Genomic DNA, 14,576 nt, shown 5'->3' with positions numbered 1-14,576 from the left:
CAGCATGAGGGACACATTCCCGGCTCTGAGGCCAAATCTGCTGTCCTGGAGGCTGCTGGTTCTTGGGGGTCACATTTCAGCAGGGCCAGATTCGATGTGTGGGGCAGAGAGAGTGGGTGCCCTGGACTCAGGGTGCAGAGATACACTCAGCCCTCTCCCCTGCTTTGGGTGGGGGGTGCTGCCACCCCCTGCTGGAAGGTAATGGGAGGGGAGGGGTGCTGTGAGTCGCTCACTGCCTGACTCTGGTGGTAGCAGTGGTGTGGGAAGCTCCAGGTGTTTCTAGGATCTGCTCTTTCCACCTGCCTGTAAAGTCCAGCTTTCCCCAGTACGTTCACTGCGGTGCACTGTTTCCATGGCTGCACAGCAAAGAATCACTCCCAGTTTCCCGTCTATCTGCGGCAGGATTAGCCTGTGTCAGTGATTAATGAGGTGGATCTTGTTGTAAATTGTTATTCATTCCCCACCTTGACAATTCACACAGTCCGATTCCCAGCACCTCAGTGATCCTGGTAGCAGGAGTTGGGTCCTGAGACTTTCAGGGTTCTTTCCCCCTCCTCCTGGAGTGAACTGAGCTTTTTCCCCATCCCAGACAATCCATGAAATAACAACAGGGGCATAAAGAAAGAGGAGGGAACATCTCACGGCCAGGGCTGGATGTGCCCAGGGCCCCCTGCTTGTCCATTGTTTCCATGGAATTTGGCCCCCTGCTTTGCACAAGGGACAGAGAAGGATCTTGCTGTTCCTGTGTCTGTGCAAGGAAAATTGTTCTTCCCTAGGAAAGAGAGGCGGGAAATGGCCCCATGGTGGGACAATATCCTCAGGATTAAGAGCAAAGGACTCAGGCTGAGAACTGATTTAACCCCACTTATCTATCCGTAGGGGCAAACTGCTGAGCGGGCAGCCGAGCCCTGAGTAGGTGGCGGAGCTAGGCTGAGGAGGGGGCCTATAAAAGCGGCCGCCCAGCCAGGCAGCGGCACAGGAGCCGGCGAACAGGGCTGCTAACAGGGGAGTTTGAGTGGGAGTTAGTTTACAGGGGGAGTCGGAAGGGGCAGGGGGTGCGGTGCTGTGTTCCCCAGGTGAGAAGGCTGATAGAGGCAGAGACAACAGCAGCCATGAGCCAAGCAGCAGAGGATACAACGAGGATGATTGCATGCAGCAGCTGCGGAATGTACATGGTCCTAGTGGGGGCACCGGAACAGAGGTATGTATGCATGAAGTGCCGCCTAATAGAGCTGCTGGAAGAAAAGATCGTAGGTCTAGAGATGCAGGTAGAAACCCTGGTAGAGATTAGAAGGGGGCTTGAGCAGCTGATGGAGCAAAGGCAAGCTGTGGCTGAAGGGGAATGCTCAGGGGTACAGGGGGAAGCAGGGGCTAAGGCCTGTGAGGGGGGAATGCTGGATGGGGAACATGGGCAGTGGAAGCATGTGATCGTGAGAAGCAGGCCGAGGAAAAGGAGAGCCAGTGAGGGAGAAATAGAGCTAAGGAACAGGTTTGAAGGTTTGGAGAATGAGGAAGGGGTACAGCAGGTGGTAGCTGACGGTGGGAGACCAAGGAAGAAGAGAATAGCGGCTAGTCCGATAGAAAGAGGAGGAGTCGATGGTGACAGCACCGACTTTGGGCCCCGGGAGGATGCAGGATGGCTTAAGGGGGACTACAAGGGAGGATAGGAATGGAAGGAGCTTGCAATCAGGGGGAACGGGGGATAGGTTAGCAGACCGCACTGTCACCAGGCAAAGGCAGGTCTACGTGATTGGGGATGCCATACCGAGAAGGTTGGACAGGCCTGTGACCAGGGCCGATCCGGAGAACAGAAGGGTGTGCTGTCTACCGGGCGCTAAAATACGGGATGTGGACCTGCAGTTGAAAAGGATCCTAAAAGGAGCAGGTAAGAACCCATTGATCATCCTTCATGTAGGAACGAATGACACGGCTAGATTCTCGCTAGAGAGGATCAAGGAGACTATGCCAGGCTGGGTAAGACGCTCAAGGAAATTGAGGCTCAGGTGATCTTCAGTGGGATTTTACCTGTCCCTACGGAAGGGCGACAAAGGGGTGACAGGATTGTGATGATAAATAGTTGGCTCAGGAAGTGGTGCTATAAGGAGGGCTTTGGGACGTATGGGCACTGGGAGGCTTTCGGGGACAGAGAACTCTTCTCACGGGATGGACTCCACCTGAGTAGGGAAGGAAATAGACTTCTAGGAGGGAGGCTGGCTCATCTGATCAAAAGAGCTTTAAACTAGGAATTCAGGGGAGACGGTTGGGAGATGTCCAGGCACTCTCCACGCCAAATTTAAACATTGAGAGGAGGACAGCATACCCTGCAGCTGGGTGTGTCCCTGCCTGTGCAAAGGTTTGTGTGAGTGCAGGGCCGGGAGCGAGCTGCATCTTCTCCCAGCAGCTGTGTGAGAGGAGCCCAGGCTGGGAGACAGAGGGCTCAGCGGTACCCCAGCTCCAAGTTGCACCCCTGGGGGCCTTTAAACATTAGGAACCATCAGAGTTAAGGTGACGTGTACAAACTTTGTGCAGTGCTGTTGTGCATGCGTGTTATGATACAGACTCCCAAGCGTGGCCTTGGGGTGAATTCCCTGCCCCCGACAGCATCAATTTCCTCCAGACCACCAAGGGAAGTGGTGCTTTCTCCATCCATCCCTTGATGAGGTGCCTTTGTGGAGTCTGCTTTGGTCCAAAACTTGCTAGAGTGCCATACAGGAGGCCTGGGCTGTGCAGAGGGGTCAGATGAGATGATCTAAGTGTCTCTTGTGGCCTTAGTCTCCAAATCTCAGCAAAACTGAGTGTGGCACATTGAGAGCCTCTGAGGTTTCCATGTGCTGCCTGCTTGATCCCCAGCACTAACCCTGAGTGCGTGGGGGTGTCACAGGGAGAGCAGCTCAAACATGCAAAGGGGCTGGCCAGGGGCAGGACATTAGCCCTGCAGGGCAGGGGTGGGTGAGGCGGTGACATCACAAGGGCCTTGTGCAGCACCTCAGCTGATTGGTGAAAGGAGGTTGGGAGGCGGTGACCTCACAGAGCGTCCATGACAACAGCCAGGTAGGACAGGCTGCAGGGCTGGGGCCATCTCAGAGACCCCCGGGGCTTTGCTGCAGAGAGTCTCCTTCTGTAGGTCTCCCCAGCCTAGGTCCGTGCTGATTAGGCCTCCACTGGATTCTTGTGTACAGTTCTGGGCATCACATTTTTGGAAAGATGCAGAGAAATTGGAGAAAGTCCAGAGAAGAGCAACAAGAATGATGAAAGTCTAGAAAACATGACCTATGAGGGAAGATTGAAAGAATTGGATTTGTTAAGTCTGGAGAAGAGAAGACTGAGAGGGGACATTACAGTTTTCAAGTACCTAAAAGGTTGTTACAAGGAGGCGGGAGAAAAATTATTCTCCTTAACCTCTCATGATAGGACAAGAATCAAGAGGCTTAAATTACAGCAAGGGAGGTTTAGGTTAGACATTAGGAAAAACTTGCTAAGAGTCAGGGTGGTTAAGCAGTGGAATAAATTGCCTAGGGAGGTTGTTGAATCTCCATCCTTGGAGATTTTTAAGAGCAGGTTAGACAAAGCCCTGTCAGAGATGATCTATATAATACTTAGTCTTGCCTTGAGTGCAGGTGACTGGACTCGATGACCTCTTGGGGTCCTTCCAGTCCTATGATTCTATGATCCAAAGGTCTCTTCTTGCCTTAACATCTACAAATCTCTGCAAAACTAAGTATGGGCCATTGAGCAGCCTCTGATGTTTTCATGTGTCGCCTGCTTCGTGTCCAGAAGTAACACTGAGTGAGTGGGGGTGTGGGTGTGACACAGCAGGAGCAGCTCAAAGATGCAAAGGGGCTGTCCAGGGCGGTGACATCACACTAGCCTTTTACAGGAGCTGGGCTGATTGGTCAAAGGAGGTTGGGAAGCGGTGACCTCACAGAGAGTCTATGAGCAGGGGCAGGTAAAGAGGCTGCAGGGTGGGGGAATGGCTTTGCTGCAGGAGTCTCCTTCTCAAGGTCTCCTTGAGGAGTGAGAGAGAATACAGGGTCACGCCTGTGAGCGTGAGGAGGAGCCTCCTTGGGGTTTCCCCTTTCCCACTGCTAATTGGTGAGAAGACAGACGTCCCTGTGGAGCAGAGAAGAGCCTCAGAGAGGTTTCATGTTGTTGTTTCATGTTGTCATAGGTTTCCTTCATATGGACTGCATGACCAAGTGGAATTGATGGCAAAACATTGCCATTATGCAGTAAAACATCTTTAAGACTCGTCTTCGATGAATCAACGAACAGTCTCCACTCATGTGGATTGTGAACGATGTTGAGGGCTGCCATCACACCATGGATGTTGTTGCAGGCTACAAGATGGCCTTCCATGAAGAAGAATGGGACAAGATCCTTTTGACGGTCCCGGAGCAGGCTACATGAGGAAATCAGTCCTTTCGTTGGACTTGCTGGCAGAAGAGCCCAGTGATGGTGCAGCTCCCCGAGCGCCAGTGACAAACGCAGCGCTCCAGCAACTGAGCTCTAGGGCTCGCTGCTGAAAGAAAAGCTTCACGAGTGACAAAGGGAAAAGGAAGGTGCTGGTCTTTAGCCAAGGGCAGGGAGCCCCACCCTCCAACACAGACCATTTCCCTCGTTGTCTGTCTGTGCTGGGACAGGAGCAATAACACGGCCTCCTGCTTTTGCTATTGCAGAGAGTCGGTTCTGACGGTCTCCTCAAACCCAGGGTGCGAAACAGGCCTCAGAGCTGACTGGGTGTAAACAAGAACTACGCAGATAGACTGAGCCAGCTGGGAATTCAGATGTGCCCTTTTCCTGGAGAGATGGACTGAGCTGTGAGGGGACTGGAAGCGGAGCTCCCAATGTTTAACTTGCACTCGTTCAGCATCTTTCCTGCGAGTGCCGTCACTGTAGGTTAAATCCTCCAGCCCAGGACTCCCCACCAGCTGTGGGCCTGACAAGCTTTCCCTGGGATTGGATTCTGTAGAACAGGGTGCAGGAACCAGCAGGTGCATCTGACTCCTTGGTGAGGTTTTGCATGCAAGATGTGTGTGTGAGTCTTTGTGTGTCGGAAGCAGTGAGTGTGGCACTCTCAGTGAACCGACAGAGGGCGACGGTGGTCAGAGAGAGACAAAGGAAGAATAAAGAGGCACCGATGGGCATAAGGATGATGATTGTGTTGTGTTTCATTCCTTAGATGTGGTGCCACCGCCCGTCCCTTTAGCCTTGTAGTTTACCAAGAGTAAAACTAAATATCAGTTGAGATACAAGGGAGTGTGTGTGTCCATTCCTGCTAGCTGCACAGGGGTTTGATGTTGCTGCTTTCAATCCTCCGGCTCTGCCGGGATAAGGAACAATTGAAGCCATCACTGAAGTGAAGGCGGGAGATGATTTTCTGACAGGGAGGGACGGCTCCTCTTAAAGGTGTTTGGCAGGCAGCCTCCTTCCCAGGTCTGTCCCAACAACACCCAGTTGAAAAGGAACCCTGCCCAGCCCTCCTCAGCCCGGTGAAAAGGAGCAAGTGAGTGAGCGTGTGGGAGAGCGAGCGACGGAGGGAGATGGATTGAGCGGGCTGGGATCTCTGCGAAGGGGCGGGATGAGGGTGTTCAGTTTTGTTGGGTCAGAAAGTTGGCAACCCCAGATCCAGGGGAAACAACTCAAAGACCCAATGAGTCTGGCCAGGGGCAGGACATCAGCTTTGAGGGGAGGGGTGGGTGTGGCAGTGACATCACAAAGGCCTTTTGCAGGACCGCGGCCTATTGGGCAAAGGTGGTGGGGAGGGGGTGACCTCAGAGAGAGAGAGACCCCGACATCAGCCGGGCAGGACAGAGGTGCAGGGCCAGGTCTGTCTCTGAGACCTCCCGGCTTTGCTGCCGCAAGTCTCCTTCGCGAGGTCTCTCCTCGAGGGCTGAGAGAGAATTCAGATTCATGGATGTGAGCATGAGGAGGAAAGACTGTGGAGTTTTCTCCTTTCCTACCATGGATTGTGCTGAAAAGAAACTTCCCTTTGAGAAGGTAAGAGGCTCAGAGAGGTTTGGAACCTGTTCAGTCTGATCCACCTGGCGCAGGCAGCATTCTAGGCACAGACAGCACTGGCTTCAGGTGGCAGAATTTGATTTCCTCCCTAGGTTTTGATGGTTGGAATCCCTGGGGACATTGGGGTTTGTCCTTTTTGGTTTCTCTTTTCCTCTTTCCTCCCTCCATTCCCCTCTTCTCTTGCTTCTTTTTTCCCTTTTCCCAGCTTCCCTCCCTCTACCGAAGAGGGATGTGTGTGGAGTGCGGCAGGGGAGGGGTATTGCTCTCATTGCAGAGGTCCTCACCAAGAGGTGGGGCTGGATCTGAGAGTGATCCCCTGTGATGGTGACCTGGGCCGTCCTTTGGGACATCTGGTGAGACCCCTCAGCCTCCTGCCCCTCAGAGTCTCAGTGGTGATTGCCCGAGCAGGGGGCTATCGTGAGCGAGGAGACTCAGGTCCTTTTGGTCTTTTTTCAAATCAGGCAAAGAAGTCACAACCAATCCAATGTACGGGATTAATCTTGCTGCTTCTCTCCATTAATTGTCTCTTAGCAGGTGATGATTTCCTCTAATGTTCTAGGTCTTCTAAAATACTTGCTGAATAATTCCACTGAACCACTGTTGGTCTGTAGCTCACTTGAGAGCACTTTCTTCTGATGAGTCAATGTATGAAATTCAAGATCTGAGAGAGAGTTTGAATGTCAGCAGCAGTGTTTCCTCTAATTTGCTATGTCCGTGTGCGGAATGAATTTTGCTGAGTGCACCAATACGGAGGTGAGGTGTGACACCTCACCTGTCTATTGGTGCTCATTCCAAACTTCATTCTGCAGATGGATGGTGTGTGGCAGGGTGAGGCTGAAGTGTTAGGAGTGTGGAGGGGTCTGAGGTAGGGCAGAGGGTGGGGTGAAAGGGCTCTGTCTGGGGGTGCAGTGTGTGGGGTGGGGTTGGGGATGAGAGGCTGAGAGCTGGAGTAAAGGGTTGGGGTGCAGGGGTGTGAGGGCTCCGGCTAGGGATGCGGGCTCTGGGTTGGGGCTGGGAATGAGGGGTTTGGGAAGTTATGCTTCAGTTTTCCCCTTCTAAACTTAAGTCCTGTCTAACCTACAGGACACTATGGGAATAAGACACCATGCTTTGTGGTGACATGACAAGAGGAGAGGGTGTGAGAACTACAGCAACAGAGATGGCAGTGGGTTTAGAGTCAGATTGTTTCAAATGTTGCATTCGTCTACTGACATTTAACAGCAACGCTTAGCTAACACAAAGGAGAAAGGAATTCTCTGCTAAAGATTCAACCTTCCCCTTTGGCCAACTCCACCCCTTCCCTGACTGGAGTGTGCTCACAACACCCCCCCCTCCAACACACACACACACACACACACATGAGCCCACAGCTGGGCACCCAGCACAAAGCAAGGGAGGGGGTTGCTTGGCTTACACTGGGCTACAATTTTTCAGAAGTCGTCTGCTTCAGAGATCAAATGTGCTATTTAGAATGTATTTTGATTTGCTCAATTCAAATATGACAATTAAAACAACTGATTGGCTTCTGTTTCTAAGATATTTAAGTTTTTTACATTTTATGTCTATGTATATTGTGTAGATAGCAGAGTTTTAATCATCAATTTTAAACCTAGGTCTTTTTGTGTGTTTATGGTTGCTTTACATGATAATATTTCACCTCTCCTGTTTATGTAACAATTTAAAAATCAGCAAAAGGGTTATCTAGCTTAAATGTATTAGGAAACAAAAGGCAAAAAGCTATTCTGTACATAGTTTAGTCCTATTCAGTGTCTACTCGGCGCTTCTTGGCTTGTCTCTTGTATTCATTAAATGGAGCATCTCTTGTCACTGTCCAGCAATAGTCTGCCAGCATTGATGGGCTCCATTTGCCCTGATAGCGGTTCTCCATTGTTGCAATGTCCTGGTGAAATTGCTCGCCATGCTCGTCGCTCACTGCTCCGCAGTTGGGTGGAAAAAAAATCTAGATGAGAGTGCAAAAAATGTCTCTTTAGTGACATGTTGCAACCAAGGCTTTTGTAAGCCTTGTGGAGGTTTTCCACCAACAACCTGTAGTTGTCTGCCTTGTTGTTTCCGAGAAAATGTATTGCCACTAAGTGGAAGGCTTTCCATGCCGTCTTTTCCTTGCCACGCAGTGCACGGTCAAATAAGAAAATAAGAACATAAGAAAGGCCGTACCGGGTCAGACCAAAGGTCCATCTATCCCAGTATCTGTCTACCGACAGTGGCCAATGCCAGGTGCTTGGTGGAGATTTTCTAGGTGTTGGTCTCTGTCTGCGGGTTAGAGCAGATACGGTTGTAGCTCAGTGCTTGGCTGTAGACAATGGATCTTGTGGTGTGTCCGGGATGGAAGCTGGAGGCATGAAGGTAGGCATAGCGGTCGGTAGGTTTTCGGTATAGGGTGGTGTTAATGTGACCATCACTTATTTGCACCGTGGTGTCTAGGAAGTGGACCTCCCGTGTAGATTGGTCCAGGCTGAGGTTGATGGAGGGGTGGAAGCTGTTGAAATCGTGGTGAAAATCTCCACCAAGCATTCTCAAGACTACAGTACCCACACGAGGAAATAAGGAAACAGATCAGCAGAGCCAGACGTGTACCCAGAAGCCTCCTACTGCAAGACAAGCCCAAGAAAGAAACCAACAGGACTCCACTGGCAATCACATACAGTCCCCAGCTCAAACCCCTCCAACGCATCATCAGGGATCTACAACCCATCCTGGACAATGATCCCACACTTTCACAGGCCTTGGGTGGCAGGCCAGTCCTCGCTCACAGACAACCTGCCAACCTGAAGCATATTCTCACCAGCAACTGCACACCACACCATAGTAACTCTAGCTCAGGAACCAACCCATGCAACAAACCTCGATGCCAACTCTGCCCACATATCTACACCAGCAACACCATCACAGGACCTAACCAGATCAGCCACACCATCACCGGTTCATTCACCTGCACATCCACCAATGTAATATATGCCATCATATGCCAGCAATGCCCCTCTGCTATGTACATCGGCCAAACTGGACAGTCGCTAAGGAAAAGGATAAATGGACACAAATCAGACATTAGGAATGGCAATATACAACAACCTGTAGGAAAACACTTCAACCTCCCTGGCCACACAATAGCAGATCTTAAGGTGGCCATCCTGCAGCAAAAACTTCAGGACCAGACTTCAAAGAGAAACTGCTGAGCTCCAGTTCGTCTGCAAATTTAACACCATCAGCTCAGGATTAAACAAAGACTGTGAATGGCTTGCCAATTACAGAACCAGTTTCTCCTCCCTTGGTTTTCACACCTCAACTGTAACTATGTAACCTTCATCTGATAATCTCAAAGCATCTTACACAGCTGGGTCAGTATTCTTCTCCACATTTTACCAGTGCAGAAACTGAGTCACAGAGAGGGGGGAAGTGACTTGCTCAGAATCACACGGATAGTCAGAAGGACAGCTGGCTACAGAGCCATGGGACCCTGAGTCCCATTCCTTGGTCCTAACTAATAGATAAGTCTGTATCTCTACTTAATTTATAATAGTTTTCAGAAGATAAAACTCTCTGATTCAGCCATTGAAGCTTCTGCTGCTGCCCCATACATGTGAGAAGATGCTCGGTCAAATCCCATTATTGAATTGTGTGGGGATTGCGCCTTTCTCTTCCCCTTTTCCCTGTGATGGAGCAGTATCTTCAGTCTGGAGGCCTGGGAACTGCAGGAGCAGAGATGTACCTGAAACAGGAACTTTCAACTTTAAAAAAATTGTAATTAAGTAACTTGAACTTTTTTAAACAAACACCTGCTTCTTTCTGCAGGATCTGCATGCCCTCACAGAATGAGCACCCTACACACAATGTGTGTATGCCATCTCATTCTCATCCCACCCCAGCCTACACACAGCCAAAAATAAACACAAATAGCTTTAGTGTGTTTTTTTTAAATTAAAAAGCAATTTTTCCAAGCTTTAAGAACATAAGAACATAAGAAAGGCGTGCGGGTCAGACCAAAGGTCCATCTAGCCCAGTATCTGTCTACCGACAGTGGCCAATGCCAGGTGCCCCTGAGGGAGTGAACCTAACAGGCAATGATCAAGTGATCTCTCTCCTGCCATCCATCTCCATCCTCTGACGAACAGAGGCTAGCGACACCATTCTTACCCATCCTGGCTAATAGCCATTTATGGACTTAGCCACCATGAATTTATCCAGTCCCCTTTTAAACATTGTTATAGTCCTAGCCTTCACAACCTCCTCAGGTAAGGAGTTCCACAAGTTGACTGTGCGCTGCGTGAAGAAGAACTTCCTTTTATTTGTTTTAAACCTGCTGCCTATTAATTTCATTTGGTGACCCCTAGTTCTTGTATTATGGGAATAAGTAAATAACTTTTCCTTATCCACTTTCTCAACATCACTCATGATTTTATATACCTCTATCATGTCCCCCCTTAGTCTTCTCTTTTCCAAACTGAAGAGTCCTAGCCTCTTTAATCTTTCCTCATATGGAACCCTCTCTAAACCCCTAATCATTTTAGTTGCTCTTTTCTGAACCTTTTCTAGTGCTAGAATATCTTTTTTGAGGTGAGGAGACCACATCTGTACACAGTATTCGAGATGTGGGCGTACCATGGATTTATATAAGGGCAATAATATATTCTCAGTCTTATTCTCTATCCCCTTTTTAATGATTCCTAACATCCTGTTTGCTTTTTTGACCGCCTCTACACACTGCGTGGACATCTTCAGAGAACTATCCACGATAACTCCAAGATCTTTTTGCTGACTCGTTGTAGCTAAATTAGCCCCCATCATGTTGTATGTATAGTTGGGGTTATTTTTTCCAATGTGCATTACTTTACATTTATCCACATTAAATTTCATTTGCCATTTTGTTGCCCAATCAGTTAGTTTTGTGAGATCTTTTTGAAGTTCTTTACAATCTGCTTTGGTCTTAACTATCTTGAGTAGTTTAGTATCATCTGCAAACTTTGCCACCTCACTGTTTACCCCTTTCTCCAGATCATTTATGAATAAATTGAATAGGATTGGTCCTAGGACTGAAACTTGGGGAACACCACTAGTTACCCCTCTCCAGTCTGAGAATTTACCATTAATTCCTACCCTTTGTTCCCTGTCCTTTAACCAGTTCTCAATCCATGAAAGGACCTTTCCTTTTATCCCATGACAGCTTAATTTACGTAAGAACCTTTGGTGAGGGACCTTGTCAAAGGCTTTCTGGAAATCTAAGTACACTATGTCCACCGGATCCCCCTTGTCCACATGTTTGTTGACCCCTTCAAAGAACTCTAATAGATTACTAAGACACGATTTCCCTTTACAGAAACCATGTTGACTATTGCTCAACAGTTTATGTTTTTCTATGTGTCTGACAATTTTATTCTTTACTATTGTTTCAACTAATTTGCCCGGTACCGACGTTAGACTTACCGGTCTGTAATTGCCGGGATCAACCCTAGAGCCCTTTTTAAATATTGGCGTTACATTAGCTAACTTCCATCATCATCTCGAAGAAGTTCATGAATCTGAGGACCAATAAAGACACCTTCCTTTATCTTAGCTTCACTTAACCTTGGGAATTTTCCACGGAGCTGCTTGTGTTTTGTCAATGGCCTTGACAAAGTTCTTCATCAGCCCCAGCTTGATGTGTAAGGGTGGTAACAAAATCTTCTTTGATTCAACAAGTGGTGGATGCTGAACACTTTCCCTCCCAGGCTCCAATGACTGTCGGAGTGGCAAATCTTTCTTGATGTAGTGGGAATCTGTTGCACGACTATCCCATTCGCAGAGAAAACAGCAGTACTTTGTGTATCCAGTCTGCAGACCAAGCAAGAGAGCAACAACCTTCAAATCGCCACAAAGCTGCCACTGATGTTGGTCATAGTTTATGCACCTCAAAAGTTGTTTCATGTTGTCCTAGGTTTCTTTCATATGGACTGCATGACCAAGTGGAATTGATGGCAAAACATTGCCATTATGCAGTAAAACAGCTTTAAGGCTCGTCTTCGATGAATCAATGAACAGTCTCCACTCATGTGGATTGTGAACGATGTTGAGGGCTGCCATCACACCATGGATGTTGTTGCACGCTACAAGATGGCCTTCCATGAAGAAGATGGGAGAAGAGCCTTTTGACGGTCACGGAGCATGGAAACCCTAACGTCACCTGCCAGGAGAGTCCACTGCTGTAGTGCGGAGCCCAACAGCTCTGCCTTACTCTTGGGTAGTTCGAATCCCTGACAAGGTCATTCCGTTCACCTTGTGTTTTGAGGTGTGGTTCAGAGGAGGAGGATGGGAGAAAATGTGGGTCCTGTGACATTGATGGTTCAGGACCAGAAGTTTCGTCCTCTTCCTCTTCCTCGTCTGACTCAAGTGAGAATGATTCTGGTGCATCAGGAAGTGTCAGTCCTTCTCCGTGGGGTACTGGGCATAGAGCTGATGGAATGTTTGGATAATGCAGCATCCACGTTTTCTTCTTTGTCACACCTTTCCCAACTGGAGGCACCATGTAGAAGTAACATTTGCTGGTATGATCTGTTGGCTCTCTCCACATCATTGGCACTGCAAAGGCATAGATTTCCTTTGCTGTTCAACCACTGGCGAAGATTTGTTGCACAAGTGTTGCAGCATATGTGTGGGGCCCACCTCTTGTCCTGATCTCCAATTTTGCAGCCAAAAGAAAAGTGATAGGCTTTCTTAGCCATAGTGGTTCTACTGCACTTTGGTGATGCAAAAGTCACTTCACCACAAACATAACAGAAGTTATCTGCACTGTTCACACAAGTATGAGGCATCTCTGCTCACTTTGGCTAAAGAGAAATGGGTCCCTTTGCAAAATCAAACACTGACAAATAAGAGAGCACGACACTGTCTGATTTCTAGAGCTGATATAGGGCAATTGGTTCAGCTTCATTATGATTGCATCATCCATGACTTCTAGGAATAACATGATGCAATTCATACCATGTATGAGGCAATACCAGCTTCAGATTGCATCCTTCATTGTTTTGCCTATAAAGCAAGTACTGTCCAAAGCCATTCATAGATTTATTCATAGATCCAGTCAAAGATGGATTTTAGTCATTACTGGTTAAATTGAGATCCGTCCCTTTATAACTCACTTCTCCGCCATTCCCAAGTCAAGGGTCATAAAGACTGACTCAATAGCATATCTTGAAAACTAGAGCCAATCAAGAATTTTAAGCATCATTTTCGTTCTCAGTGACCCAGAATTAGTAAAGTTGGACTCCATTTATTTCAGAAGCATTTTGGCTGTAGAGCAGTGTAACAAGCCTCTCCTAGCTGCCTCCTGGTGGGGGGAGGCTGGGGAGCTGTGGGGACCTGTTTGAGAGGGTCACTAGTAGCAGCATAGCACAGGAGGTGTCCTATCGGGTTGAGTCATTGCAGATGATGATGTAGTGCAGCAGACCCCCGTTTTGCCAACTTGCATTAGGCAGCTTTCCATGTTAAGCGAACTCCCAGTGCCCACAGGTGCAGCAGCCGGCGATTTGTCCTGTGGCCGCTAGGTGGCGCTGCAGCCTCGCACTTTCCCGTTCCCCCGGGTATGGGAAGGTTTGAGAAGGTGAGCTGGCTCCACCCGGCCCCGGGGAGATGCCGTCAGTGGGGTCTGCTGTGTAAGGGCTGAAAGAGTCAATTTGACTGGCATTTTATGATCTTTCAATCATGAAGGAGGAACTGCTTACCCTGACTGAAGCATCTTATCTCATTTCTAAATTAAAGTGTCTCCTCTTTGTGTGCGAAGAGACAGTTTAAGGGGACGCCACAAACGGGAGATGCTTTTGGTTTGGAAAACGAACTATTTTTGCAAAGATTTTTCATCCAAATTGATTTAGGATTAATGGGGTCAAATTCCAAGCTGTGCCCTGTGGCTTTAAGGCATTGGAGAACTGCTGAAGAGGTTAAAGGCCGCAGAGCTGGGGAGCTGGGTGTGGGGCTTCCAAAGTTATTGTGCTCTGGTGAGACTGAGCAGTTGTGGGGATTGTGCAAGCTGTGGTGTTTACATGCACATAGAAATTGTAATGAAACTCCATTTTTAAAACCACTCATGTCTGGGAATGGAAGAGAAGCTCTTTGAAATAAGTGTCCCCTTCATACTCTTCAAGATCACTGGCTCCAACACTCAGCTGCCTCAGGGAACTCAGTGGTGGTGCATTTGAGGGCGGATCGAGAGGTTTCTGGTTCAAGTCCAGCTGCTCTCTTACATGTCCTCTTTTTTAAGTGATCTATATTTTCATATCCATCTCCTGTATGTTCAGGAGTTCCGCTGAACGGGGACGTGAAATGAATTTCACCATTCAACATTTTCCTGTTAAAACACAGTATTCGAGATGTGGGCGTACCATGGATTTATATAAGGGCAATAATATATTCTCAGTCTTATTCTCTATCCCCTTTTTAATGATTCCTAACATCCTGTTTGCTTTTTTGACCGCCTCTACACACTGCGTGGACATCTTCAGAGAACTATCCACGATAACTCCAAGATCTTTTTGCTGACTCGTTGTAGCTAAATTAGCCCCCATCATGTT

This window comes from Mauremys reevesii, unplaced genomic scaffold (genome assembly GCF_016161935.1).
Source record: "Mauremys reevesii isolate NIE-2019 unplaced genomic scaffold, ASM1616193v1 Contig19, whole genome shotgun sequence".
NCBI classification, from domain to species: domain Eukaryota; kingdom Metazoa; phylum Chordata; order Testudines; family Geoemydidae; genus Mauremys; species Mauremys reevesii.
The sequence above is the reverse complement of the archived record's forward strand: the minus strand, read 5'-3'. Positions refer to the sequence as shown.